Genomic DNA, 8,912 nt, shown 5'->3' with positions numbered 1-8,912 from the left:
TGTTGTGTGCTGGGTGTGCGCGAGTGCATCCTTCTGTGCATGCCGCCGCGCAGTGGTGAATTGTGCGCGAGTTCGTCCTCCACACGGAAGAAGTGTGTCCTCAATGCGCCCTCAATTTACTAGCGTGCGGGGTGCTACCCCGAGTGGTTTCAACTTTGTTTACTTCACCGCGTGTCAAATGGGCCTCTAGTTTACTTATTTTCACCCACTACCACATGGGCCAGCACACGAAGATACAGAACATGAGCTGACAAGGCAGCATGTGGACTGGTTCACCGGTCAACTAAACAATATACAGAGCTATACGCTGACACAGTGAGCGTATGATCCGTCGGTATAGAGTGTTCGTGTGAGAGGGGAGGCCCGTGAGAGATAGCAGAGAGAGAGATGGAAAGAGCTACTCCCTCCGTTCGATAATGTAGTTCCAACATTTTTTTTAAGTCAAACTTTTGAAAGTTTGACCAAGTTTATAAAGAAATTACTTATATCCACAATACCAAAGATAAATGATAGTATGAAGTAAGTACATGTTGTGATGAATCTAATGATCTTTCCAGATGTAAATGTTTTTCTCCACATATACCTAGTCAAACTTTTCTGAGATTTGACTTTTCAAAACATCCATATGCTTATGGACGTGAGAGAGTCCCTAACTAGAGAGAGCGAGTGAAATAGAAAGAGTGAGTGAAAAAAGTGTGTGTGCGTGTGTGAAAGAGACATGGACAACACTCGATAAAAGTCGAGAAAAAACGTGTGTGTCTTATGCAAACATATCACACATGCGTCTTCGACAACGGAAGCAAGGTGAGGAGATAGTGTGTGGTTGTTTGCAACCGAGAGAGCAAGACCCCTAGCATGTGGCCAAGAGGGGTCTCACAAACAAGGTACAGAGGTCGACAGAGACGTACGGAGAAAATGCAGACATGGGGAGGAGAGAGTGTATGTTTGTCACAGAGAGATCCCCTGGAGATCGTGATGGGACTACATGGGTGGGAGATCGAGTGACAAGGTGTGTGCGCGATAGAAGATACCCCGAGAGATGTCGAGATAGATGTATGGATGGAAGGAGACAATATGTGTGTTCCTAATGGCTAGTGAGAGATAATCTCTACTCCTAATGGACGAGTTGGTTGAATAGTCCCCCCACTTTCGTCTGGGTTTTTTTTGACTGTTTTTTTTCGACTGGTTTTTTTCGTCACCTCCCCACCCCACCCCACCCCACCCCACGCATGCACCCCAAAAAAACCACCCCGCAGGAGAACGCCGTTCCTCTCGATCCCCTCCTGTCACCGCCGCCGTCCGCTCGATCCCCTCCCATCGCCGCCACCATCCTCTGGATCCCCTCGAGTAAGCGCCGCCGCCGTTGGCTCCCGATCTCCCGATCTCCTCGATTAAACGAGATCGCCGCAGCCGCTGCTCCTCCTCTCCCGGGACGCAGCGCGCCACCGCCGAACCAGGGAGACGCAGCGACCGTCGCTGCCGTCGCGGATCACCAGGAAGCCACCGCCACCGTCGCGCCTCGGATATGTCGCGGATTCACCGGGACGCGGCCGTCGCGGATCAGGAACACCAGGACACCGCCGGCGGCGGCCCCTCGGATACCGGCAACCGGCGGCGATTGAGACCAACGAGGCGGCACCACACCCCTGGTACTTCCCTTCCCCATCCGCCAATTCCTCTACCCCCTCCCCCCCTCCTCTACAAAGGCCCGTGCGGCCCTGTCCCTACGACCTCGCCGGCCACGACCAGGGATGGCTGTGCATCCCGACGCCTCTCTTCTCCATTGATCCCCATCTCCTCAAGGTGAATCTTCTCCAGAAAGGTCCCCTCTGCCTCCCCGACGAGTACTCGCTTCCTTACAGGCCAGGGGCAGATCCACCATGGGACAATGGGTGTACAGATGCACATCCAAATTCTTTTGCCAAAATTCGTATATAGGTATGTACTTTTTATATGACAGAAATACTAGCTTATAGGCTCAGTTCAGAGCAGCCCAATAGCCGGCAACAAACCAGCAAACCAGCCACTTTTGTGTTGAACGCACACGATAGAGTGAACGATGATACTGTGAACTGAATGTCTAGCTGCCTATTCAGATTCATTGTGAAATCCCAACTGAATGTGTAGCTGCTATTCAGATTCAGAGAGAAAAATGTGTAGATGACACTGAGCGAGGATCTGCTTGATTTCATTAGCAGGAAAAAAATAATTATCTTTGAATTGTAGGCAGTAGAGCATGTCTTGAATTATCTTGAATTGTAAGTTGTAGATGACACCGGGTTAAGCTTGCCACACCTTTTTCTATGGATTTCACGGAGGAAGATTTGATGCATAACTTGATTACATTAATTGGGACGGAAATTCTTTTTTCAAGTGAACGATGATGTTGTCATATCTCGTCCTTAAGCCATGACATATTGTAGTTTTCTCCTTCTATTTTGTAATTTTCTTAATCTTTTCAGATATTGTTGCTATTGTGAAATTCGTATTGCTGTGAACCAATTGGCTTGACTATTAGGGTGCAAAAAAAAGAGCACTCAATATTGAATTTCTGGATCCGCCACTGCTTATACAGGCACGTAGTATGGGCTGACTGTCAGGGTCCTGACACGGGCTCTCCTTGTCCTGATCTGATCTTGATGCTACTCGGTCAATCTATGATGTTTGTTTCCTGTGTTTACATGGCAGAGTGGTTGCTGCACTCGCTTTTGGATGTGGATGCAAGTTGGGAACTCATTCAGTGATTTGAGGGTGCAGGTAGAGATGATGCTGCGGATGGGATGGGAAGATGCGTGTGTGCTAGCTGCCATTGCAGGGACTTTTTATTTTTCGGATAGTTCAGCGTCTTATTACGAATCTGATAGTGCTATCTGCCACACATACACCATGTTACGAATCTATTTACATGCGACTCAGAGAAAGAATTGCTTTGCAGGTACACACTTGCTGCCAACTGATGTATTGAACTTTCAAGGATTTTGATTGGTCGCCCAAATAACCCATTCTCCTTTTGTTGATATTTATGAAGGAGATCATTATTTCTCTTTTAGTTTCAAGCTGCCAACATCACGAATTTCATACTTATGGAGTGGAGCCACCAAACTATTTATGAGGTAAAATCACTATATACATATTGTTTTCCCACCTGCGTGCTTGCTTGTGTTTGTTTCTAGCCGGCAAGAATCCATCGAGTCTTCCTCTGTGTGTGCAACCTTGCCAGTGTGTGAATCAATCAAGGCAAGGGCAACCAAAGTTAAGTATGTGAGAGTCTTGCCGGGATCTGATCTATCAACTCCTTCAGCCAGCTTTGCACCATGTGCACATCGTCCATGCTAGAAAAGCACTTGGCAAGTGGACGGCTCAGTTGGCCCTGCGTCAACAATTCAAATCCTTATCTATACTCCATAGACACATACTTTTTTATGCAATTCTGAATTTATGGAAGCAGAAGAACTGATTATGTGAATTAAATATCTAATCCCATGTGTAGGTGCTATCCAAGTGTTGTGATTATTTATGCGCATATAACTTGCAGGTAGTTAACTCTATAGTATGAAGACTTAAAAATACGAGTGCATGTCATTGGTGTTTCTGAATCCATCTTCCATCACTTCTAATACTTTTGTATTACATAATACTATTTTTCCAGCAGTTGAATGACATATCGATGGTATTTGTAATAAATTTCTTTCTTCCATATTACCAGGAAATATGTTGAAGCACCGAATATATTCCATTTGCAGTGGACAAACAGAACAACACAACACATAAGCAGAGGAAAGTAAGCGCAAACCTTTCTCTCTTTAAATTCTTGAGGATGGTAACATTTTGTTACAGGTGTTCAAGATTCAGTTCTAACATTTTGGGGTTGCTAATCCATTGCAAGTAATCATTGCTTAACTGCAATGTTATCCAAATTTCATGTGACTTGAGTGCTATCTCATTTAGTTTTATGGCTTACAAATAACGTGCAATTTTGAAATTTTGTTTGTTGGCGGCCACATTTTCAATATAACTCAGAAAACTATTGAATACGTTATCAGTATGGCCTCTGAAAAATGATGTTTTTTCAGATATGCATCCACCTTCAAGTCCATCCATAGGCATTTTAAGCAATTCATTTTGAAAGGGCTATATAAATAGCTTAGAGAGAGACATCTACTAGCAGTAGAATGAAGCCTCCTTGTAGTAACTCTGTGTGAAAGAATTGATATAAAAAACTAGAAATATATAAATAATATATAGAAGGTAGAACCATAGAGAGATGTGTATGTTTAATTGGTATATTTTTAGTAGTATATTTGTGAAGCTGATATATCTTTCTTTTATAGGACATGGTTGCTCTTGCTTCATCTAAATAGGCCGTCTGGAAAGCCATGAGACCAGGTTGTACTATCATTTTGAATTTGTTTACTAACACCACAACTACCACATCCTCGCTAAACGACAGAGGTTGCTAGCAACTGCACGTGGAAAGATTGAATGTGATATTCTGTCTACTAATCAATAGTGTATTACTAAAACTACATATTGATGACTTTTTAAACAACATATAGTATTGTCCCCAGTTCTGCTTGATTTGATTTGTATTTCCCATCAGTTTTGTGTTTTGTCAGAGAATGGTTTTTCTTTACCTACGGTAGTCCCTGTACTCAGGTAAATCCTTTTGCATCATTTCACTATTGGTTCTGTCGTAATTGTATTAGATTGGGATTGCAACATGTGGGCTCCAACAAACATAATTTCAAAATTGCACGTTATTTGTATGACATAAAACTAAATGAGATATCACTCAACTCACATGAACTTTGGATAACATTGTAGTTAAACATTGATTACTTGCAATGCATTAGCAACCCCAAAATGTTAGAACTGAATCTTGAACGCTTGTAACAAAATTTTACCAACCTCAAGAATTTAAAGAGAAAGAAAGGTTTGCACTTACATTCCTGTTAGTCCACTGCCAATTCATAGTATTGTTAGGATTTCTGGGATCCTACATTTTGACTATTTAGCTGATCCCAAGTTATTTATATAGTTTTATCCCATTACATCAGATCTTTTTGGTTGCACGTATTAATTTACTGATTGTGTACTGGAAGCAATTTACTGACTTGTGTAGTATTTAGCTGATCCAAGGTTAGGCTTTTAAGTTTTCTCTCATCACACCATTGCATTTTAGAATTTTGTAGCTAAAAGTTTCTATTAAATTGGTGCCCGTATTATAGGGAGGCATCGGTTAACTAAGGATACGCATGTATAGAGACCTCCAGTCCAGCATGTCAAGGTTGCTCTGTGCGGGCTCGATTAGAGGGGGCATGGACTTTATTAAGAACAAGTGAGTGCCGTCCTGTATCAAGTGCATGTCATGGGTTTGATAATATCTTAAAGAATCAATTTGTACTACATTATTCGCTGGAGGTAGCATCACGATGACGCAGAATTAAGGACTCGTGATTGGGAGTGTCTAAAAATTTATCAACTATTCTGATGTTCCATAAATCGTTAGTTTACCGAAAAAGGAAGGAGCTACCATCGCGGTTTGATTGCGTTCATCTTGGACTAATCATGATCAATTTGATGAGGCCTCCATCAGTTTCGTATAGGTTGTGCTAAGGATTCAACAAATTATGAGAAACCTGACGTCGAAAGATAGTGATAGACCATCGGATGAAGTTTACTATATGTTTTTGTCTTTACCATGTTTTTTCTTATACCATGTTGATTTTCAAATAAAGTGCAAGTTCTGAATGAAAGAGTAGACATTTTCTTATTGATGTCAAATTTTGCAACAAATTTTTTTGCCTTACCAATCATGCGGTGTGGGTGCTCACCGGCGCTGGAGCTGAGGTGAGGCGAATTCAAAACTTCACCCAAATGTCCGGATTTCTCATATTTCCGGCTTGGAATGCCCAGATTTCTTGTTTCCTTGGCTTATACTTTGGGTCTTGCACCTTTTCTTTATAGGTTCTGCGAATTCTTGTTTAGGGATCCGATGGAGAGCTCGGATATGGCATCGCAGCCGTTGAGCGACAGGGTCACGCCGAAGCTCCTCCTCGGCTGCACGGATTGCGTCACTGTCATGCCGGGCGAGCCGTAGGTATGATTTTCTTTGGTTGCCTCTGGTGGTCTTGGCAACATGCGCTCCCAGGATTACAAATTCAACTGCCAGATGGGTAGGAACATGATAGATTTGGGTCGACATGATATGTTCTGGAAGTTGATTCATTCATTCGCTTATTTGTCTGGTTTGTTGCCATCCGAGGGTGGTCCATGAAATCAGGTCTCTGTATTCTTTTTTTTCAATCAAAGGGGAGCTACCCTGGCTCCCTTTCATAGAAACGAAACCAAAGGTGTCTGTATTCTCGAGAAAATAATCATGACATCTGTCAACTTTCTTTTTAGGAATGGCTTAATCATATGAGTTTGCACCGTCAACTTTTTCACATCATTTCTTTTACCACTTTGCTTCCAATAATTCAAACAACATATTATGGCTTGTTTAGTTATGGGATCTCTAATGTCCAGATCTCAGCTTAGAACATAGATAGTAGCAAGGTAACAACGAATAGTTATAGTGTTAAGAGTAATATTAGTTCTTGGATGTTTAACTTCTAACTTGGCTTTTTCTCGTACAATATTTAGACTGGATCCGGAAAGACATATACGACGGGTACCAATTATACTGGTGAAGCTGATCGTGGAGGAATAATTGCACCTCTCATGGAGACGATATTCAGGAAATCTGATGCGATGAACCGTCAGACAGAGTTCTTAATTAGGGTATCCTTCATCGAGGTACACTAGCCGGTAGCAGTTATCTTTACTTAAATAATTGGAATATATATTTTTCTTATTACCATTTTGTTTGTGTTGCTGTTCGCATCAGATATTCAAGGAGGAAGTATTTGATTTACTTGATGATCATGGGTCTGTTGCAAAAGTGGCAGCGCCTGCTAGAGTGCCTATTCAGATTCGACAAAACTGCAAATGGAAGCATTACACTTGCTAGCGTGATGGAGGCTAAGGTCAAGTCAAAAGAAGATATGGGCCATATGGCCATGCACTTGGCACGAGGATCTTCGTCACGCGCAACTGAAAGTACAAACATACATAGCCAGGCAAGGTAAGTCGCATATACTGCTATAGCTAGGAGCCAACGCAGAGGCCCCGACTCCTCTATGTAGTTGCGCTAACCTGTATTTCACAGCTATGGACTCCTAAAGTCCTAATGACTTTTGTTTGCAATTGTTATGTTCCCTGTTGGGTTTTAGATTGGACCCTAATGATTAGATTTTTATTTTAGCTAGGTGATTACAGATCAACAGGATGCATGCATACGCAAGGTTAGGGTAGTTCTAGGGAGATCTATTGTTGCTACACATTAATGGCTGTTGTTTTACAAAATCCTGATACATCATGTTCTCTGTAGTGCGTTGCTCTTTTGGTTGATACGTGCAAGTAATGTATGCCGATTGGAAGTTGATCAGCATGCGTCAGATATGAAGAGAGGGAGGCAACACAATGGACATCAATCGAGTTTCAGAAATAAATGTTCATATAATCAAATTTCAGGATTGTTCATCTTCATAGGTTAATTCGTGAACTCTATTTTATAGGTTCACTTCTTACATAGGGACAAAGTAGGTGTCACAATCCTGAACCCCCTGTTCATGTTGGGTCTTCAAGGAGCTTACTTAGCTTGACCTTGTGGTTTTGATCTGGTGAATCACAAGCTAACAATAATCTGTTGTATGACTACAGTGGATCCTTTAAAAAATAGGCGTCCAACAACTGTTTATATGATCAACTCTGAAATAGTAACACAACAAATGACAACAGATGGTAGTTTGGCATTTATGATCAACTCCTATGAAATAGGTACAAATCAAATGACCAGATACTTATCCAAAAATGATGAACTATTTTCCCATTGACAACCATCAAGTATTGTACAATTTGATGTACGTATATGGATGATGAATTTGCGATGATGAGGCCTTTAGCTACTAATCCATTTCTCATGATTTTCTGTGCCTTTTATTTGGGTTTTTTTAGAAGCCCTTGTTATCTATTATTTGAAACTTTTAAGTCCCAGAGATTGCACATATGCTGGAGAGCTCAGTTCTTCTTTTCTTTAGATCGGGCTGCAAAGCAAGTTGCTGATGAAGTGAAGTAGATGATTCAAAATGAGAAGAAATTCACTGTATTTATTTACGATAGTGAACTTGAATTGTTTTGGTAAACAATTTCGTGAGCTGGCATTACACCTATTTTGGTAAACTATTTCGAGAGCTGGCATTATATCATCCGTTGCGGCTCTTATTTCATGTGCCTTCTTGAAAGAGCACATGTAGAAGAAAATATGGTGAAATAATAAAGTTTGTAGAGCAAGACAATGGATTCCATCAACTCCCAAGTCTCAAGTTCTTCATGTTTTCTGACCTAAATATTAACGTGAGGTGAATGAAGATGATGTCATGTCTTGTTGCAGGGTGATTGAGGAGTAAATGCAAAGGTACAAAGAGTAACTGATAAGTGTGTTTGAACAATGATAGTTGTTCACATTAGGCATTTGCATAGGTACTGTGTGCAGTTGCAACCCCCACTCATATGTGTGAATTGAATCTACTTCCTTTTCTTCCTGTTCAAATATAGGGTAAAAATAATGTTTAATTTTTTATTCAACCCAACAGATTTTTTTTTGTTGGAATCAAGTTCAAGACATGTCTTTTGCTGATTGTGCCAGTAGAGCTGCAAGAGTGGTGGACATGCAACACAGGGAGGTGAAAGAAGGGAGGATCAGGAAGGATGGAGGGAGGTGACAAAGCTGGGAGAAAGGAGGGAGACACCAAGGAAGGTGGCATGGGAAGAAAGTGAAGTTGTGGCCCAAGGCTAGAGTGTGATCGTGT

The 8,912-nt window shown here is 41.6% G+C and overlaps 1 long non-coding RNA gene across 2 annotated transcripts; it reads left to right on the top strand.

Annotated features, from left to right (window-relative positions):
- Positions 1 to 5,326: 5,326 nt before the first annotated feature.
- LOC123165293 (uncharacterized) lies at positions 5,327 to 8,579 on the top strand. 2 transcript variants are annotated; one of them, XR_006482923.1, is made up of 5 exons: positions 5,327 to 5,850; positions 5,968 to 6,100; positions 6,646 to 6,798; positions 6,890 to 7,126; positions 8,495 to 8,579. It is a non-coding gene; the product is annotated as an uncharacterized lncRNA (long non-coding RNA). The 2 variants fall into 2 exon arrangements; XR_006482922.1 differs by having other exon boundaries at positions 5,327 to 6,100.
- The last annotated feature ends 333 nt before the right edge of the window (positions 8,580 to 8,912 follow it).

This window comes from Triticum aestivum, chromosome 1D (genome assembly GCF_018294505.1).
Source record: "Triticum aestivum cultivar Chinese Spring chromosome 1D, IWGSC CS RefSeq v2.1, whole genome shotgun sequence".
Classification (NCBI taxonomy): Eukaryota; Viridiplantae; Streptophyta; class Magnoliopsida; order Poales; family Poaceae; genus Triticum; species Triticum aestivum.
The sequence above is the reverse complement of the archived record's forward strand: the minus strand, read 5'-3'. Positions and strand labels throughout refer to the sequence as shown.